This window comes from Biomphalaria glabrata, chromosome 5 (genome assembly GCF_947242115.1).
Source record: "Biomphalaria glabrata chromosome 5, xgBioGlab47.1, whole genome shotgun sequence".
Classification (NCBI taxonomy): Eukaryota; Metazoa; Mollusca; class Gastropoda; family Planorbidae; genus Biomphalaria; species Biomphalaria glabrata.
In genome coordinates, this window is record NC_074715.1 from 39,134,641 (window position 1) to 39,140,341 (window position 5,701).

The window sequence follows — 5,701 nt, forward strand, 5'->3', positions numbered from 1 at the left end:
ATTATAAAATCTTAAAACATTTTACTGGCATTCATGCGGCCCCTTCTGTGGCTCTACCGACCCACCGGGCATTTGCACGAATGCCCATATAGCCACTCCGCCCCTGCATGAATCAATAAAATGTCGACCAATTAAATAATTAATTAAGGGTTATTAATATATTTAGTTTGCTATAGAAAAGGAAGTAAATCTTGCAGTATTGATAAATATGACTGGGGAATATGTGTGTTTTTTTCCATTATATAAGCTTCTTTTAAAAAATAGAATTTTATTGGTTATTCACTTACTTTCATTTCATATTTTTTTTTTGTAAATCGTACACAGTAACACTGAAGAAATACAAGCTGTAGTTATAGCCAGTTGTGTTTTCAATTGAACATTTCTCTGCTGTCGTATGGTAGCCATTTGGTAGGTCAAAGACCTCTGTTACTGGCACTTCCACGGTATTGTATTGCCGTACTGCATACTATTCTCTTGAAAGATTGAGGTCATTGAGTTCACATTGAGGTCATTGAGTTCACATTGAGGTCATTGAGTTCACATTTAGGTACAGGCCTACATATATGTTTTCATCACAATAACATTCTATCAAGTGTAGCATCCTAACCCAAACTTTTATATCTAATTTATAAAGCTAATTGTAAGGTGTATGTGTGTATGTCCTGAATAAAAATATAAACCAGTTGACCAATCTTGATAAGACTTACATAAATGTTCCTTAGATACTGGTGGTGAAATTAAGATATGTAAATTAGCCCTAACACTTGCTGAAGACCCTCAAAATAATATTTTAAAAATACATAATTTTATCTCTATTTAAGGATGAGGCGCCTCAACGAATCGGGTAAACCCGTTTTCACAGTAAGCCTATTTTATATTAGCTATGACAATGTCATGGGTAAACCCCATTTTCATCCTCTACATTCATTTTCGTGTGAAAAATAAAAAAGTGTTAGGGAAACATTTCGCCATGTAGGCTATGACCATCTAGATCCAATGCACTAGATCAGTGATTCACAAACTAAAACGCGAGGGCCGCGGGTCATATCCGGTTAGTTATATTATTATAAGTATTTCAGTAACGCGAGGAAATGCAATCTAATTTAAAACCCATATAACTGGCTGATTTCTCATTCAAGTTTGGCGGGGCATCCAGTGGCTAGAGGGCAGGTGCAATGAAGTTGTACTTCTCACTTCAAAATGTTTTCCGCCACTATTGGAGATTTTCACGATGCTATAGAAACACAGTGATCTCCTCTTCTTTTGTGGGTTGTTTTGTAAGATCAGGTCTATAGATGCTTAAAGCAATAAAATATAGTTACATAAAAAAAAAGAAGATAAAGCGTTATGGAGTAATTAAGAGGCGATATAATGAAATCTTTAAAAAAAAAAGGAAGAAAATAAAAAAAAAGGAAGATTGGGAGCAGAGCCGCCGCGAGGATTGTGGCCGCCTGCGTGCGAAATTAAAAATGCCGCCCCCCCCCCTTTTTTTTTTCTACAAAAAAAATGTATTACGAACGAGCTGGACACTGTACCAAAAAGCCGCAATGTAATTTAAATCCATGTTCGTAGATTATTCCTTTTTTTCCATTTCATATTGGCACGGTTGTCACGCCCTCTAGGTGTTTGATTTCCAATTTTAACTTTGCATTGTTTTCTATTACGACGTTACAAAGTCCTTCTCCAGTTGTACCAGTCATTGGGCAAACCCCCAGAAAATGTTCATGTATGTTCAACATGAGATATATAAGAAAAAGAGGCAATAATAGTAGGCCTAGTGATTTGTTCGGTACAATCTAATGTTTGGTGAAAGTATTTATGTGTTTATACAATTTAAGGATTTTATTTTCTATTTCATTCAAATTCGAAATTGCCTTTATTAATTGATACAAATACCCTTTGTGTGTGTGTGTGTGTGTGACTGTGTGTGTCAAATAAACTATTTGTGAATCCTTTAAAAGCGAGACATTGCCGATAATAATTCATTCTATAAAGGATTGCCAAGGCTGCTTTTCAAAATCATGCATTCTCTAATGCGTTGCATGTATTGTTTTTTTTAAGAACATTTTTAAAAATTCTTTCTGTATTATATTCGTGTCTTTTCAGAATTAATATGACCCTAATCATTTACTTCTTTTGTACCTGTAATGTCGCCTTTATTTATTTATTCCTAAAAAAAAAAACGACATGGACCATCGTCTGCAGAATAAAGTGACTCGAAATATCAAAGCCATTGACGGTGAAACTTTTTCAACGTTCAGTAAACTTTGATTAGGATTATCACGCTTGTATTTTGGAGAGATGTGCATTGTGTCCACAATCATCTGATATACGCGAATTTAGAGGTGCCTCCAAATGTATCCAACACACCACTATGACAAAATGAAGCAACTCAGCGCTGACTATTTTTCTTGAATCGATATAAAATAAATAATCCTAAGTAAAAGTCACTTACAAAGTTACTTGAAATAAAACACATTAAGGCAGTGTTTCTCGAACATTTCCGGATGGCGACCCCCTACATGACGAAATTTTCGTTTGAGCTGCCCTCCCCCTTTTTAGAACCTGGGGACCTTGATTGCGATGTAAAACAATTCCGTTGTTTTTTTGTTGTATTATTGGAAATAATGTTGCCTACATAATTTTTAAGCGTTTTATAAAGTTAATTTCTGAAGATAGAATTGAGCATTCGGCGGGTTTCCGCTCAAGTGGGCAAGGGGTCTGATTAGGGGGCCGGGCCCCGGCGCTGAGCGTATTCTGGCGTTATCAGCTTCGGAAATTCTTTCTCCTAGCATTTACACCTTTTTCTTGTAATAAGAATAAAAAGTAAAAAAAAAGAAAAGTTCCCCTTTCAGGGCAGATGATGTAAAGGTCATCGGATTCTGTGGCCTACGGTTAACGAGGGTGTCATGTGGCCAGCACAACGACCAACCGCCTTTACTTTTTCCCGCCTTCACTTTTCCCCCAACTAATGTCAGGTACCCATTAGAGCTGGGTGGACTCAGAGAATGAGACTCATAAGAATAAAGAATACAAAAAAGGCCAACATTAATGAACTTTCTTTTAGAACGCACTAGTCATCCAAGTAAGAAAACAAAATCTAGTAATAGAGAGGCCGCCCTGGTCAATAGTATTTATTTTAGGTATATATAGCACACACGTACTTCTGTAATGGGCCTGATCTTTTTTAAAGATTATCTTCGTGCTAAGTAAGACTTCTCTGTCGCAGACCTTTTCCCCACAAAATCGTCACCATAATGAAGTAGGCCTACAATAGTCGGAAGAAATTCGACCAATCTCAGATAAGAAAATCTAGAAGAATCACACTAACGGAGATGTTTTGAAATATTTTCTTCAAAATGTTACAACCCTTATTGTTGAATGCGCCTCTCGGAAAACGGTCTACATTTGACAAGGTCTTATTAAAAGATTAACGACGTCTCTTACTTAAGGTATTTTCACTTGTGAACATTGGTCATATTCAGACGCGGATTAATAACTACAATAAAAATAAAACATTTTTTCGCCGCCTCCCCCCCTTTGTTGTAAGTCGGTCGGTTGTTGCACCAAACAGCTAATAGTCTACATCTAAGTGTAGATCTACATCTATGATGACCCAAGAATATTATATATAAAATGACCAGTTGCGATGCCCCCTTTTTTTAGTCAGGTTGTCGACTAGGGAGGCACACCCTACAGTTTAACACTGCAGTTATTAGTGACATAATCCCTACAGTTTAACACTGCAGTTATTAGTGACATAATCCCTACAGTTTAACACTGCAGTTATTAGTGACATAATCCCTACAGTTTAACACTGCAGTTATTAGTGACATAATCCTCTTATGTACGAATATCGTGTTTTTTAAAAATAGTTTTAAAAGGATAATGAAATAATTAAATATTAAAATATTTGATTAATTTTTTATGGAACTAAAAATTTAAAAAAATAAAGACAACCTTGGATTAATGATGGTATCAATGGTAGGTCTACACCTCAGAAGACAACGCTATTATGAAACACACAAATATTTCCAATGCTTCAAAGTAGTTTAATTAAGGATGAGTGTAAACTATGTTTATTAACAATAAATTAAACATATTAAAAATTAACTAAGGCCTCCAATTAACTATAAGGCCGGACCTACAGTATTATGTTTATGTTGTTCCCAGAAACTTGTATTGCAGTTTGTAGCAATCTATTTAGAAACTTTATTACGATTTTAGTTCAAGACGAAACACGACAACGCGATAATGTTTTGTCTGTTCTTGTCTGCCCATGACTTTCCGAGAGTATCACGAGTGTAATACAAAAACCTCGCGGGGATTGTCGAAACTTCCGGGAAGACATTTATGACCCGGCAGTCCAGTTGTTTATTGCGGCAGTAACTGCGGACTGGACGGATCATAAAGCGAAATACTTAAACAAAGCGTTTTACTGACCCAGCAAAAATAGGCAGAAGTAAACTGACCACTTGACGTCAAGGTGTCATTTTTTAAATTCTAAATTGAATAGCATGGAAAGGGTCCTTTGTAGAATTATACTGTAGAGCTATATTGTAGTATTATTTTGTAGAATTATATTGTAGAATCAGGCTATATATTGTACTATCCAATCGCTTGATAGTAGCTCTAAACTAGTTTGGTGTTTTACGAGAGAAATTTCTGTATATCTGTGTGACTTTTAAGACATAATTTAAACTTAAAAGCTACAGAAAATTAAGAAACTGTAATTTGTTCCGTGCTAGGATAGTTCCCATGATAATACAAAATCTAGCAAGCAAAAAAACAGCTATATATATCAATACTGTAGGATATATTTCCCCTTTTCTATATTAAACAAAATTAATTGATTACCACTAATTAATTAATTACTGTTTTGCATTTCTTAATTGATTAATGTTTTGTTAGGTAGGCCTACACTAAATAATTGTATGCAGTTTCCACTTGATCCGAGACTAGGAAGTGGGAGAAATACAGTGTACAAAATGTGTACCAGACAGACAGAGTGAGTTAGTTGACATAAGCTTTGTAAACTAAATGGTCTGTTGTATGTTTTCACCAAATGATATTTATTTTATTATGAGGAATAGTAGACAACCGCATGTACACTAATTTTAAACACTATTGAAAGAGTTACTTCCCTTTGGTTAATAAACTAGTCTATGTTTGTCAGCGTAACTAGTTCAAGACAGTTCTAGTTTATGTAACATTTATATGTGTATTTATGTTTATGTATGTTGTGTGTGTGTTTGTTTGTTTTTCTTGTTGTCTCCCTTGTTCTACTGTTCAGTATATTCACGTGGTCACAGTTTTCTTTAAGTGTGTATTGCACTCCCATGTTTGTTTCTCTACTATTGTTCAACTTAATAAAAATGGAGTGTAACTTTTAAACAACAGTATTGTTATTGTATTGTGATAAAATAACAGTTGACTGTACTGTATACAATAAGTCTAGCTCCAGAGGTCGCTCCCTAGTGTCATTATGAACATTTGTTTTCATGGTTCTTTAAAAAAAAATGTACATAAAATTACGAAATTTAATAAACTGTCTAACAAAATGTAAATGAAATATAAATAAATTATAAGCAAATTGTAAAAGAAAATGTAAACTATTGTTTTTTATATGATATGGGTCTATACTTAGAGGAAACCTGAGACTTTAAAATACATATGTATATATAACAACGCAATAACAATG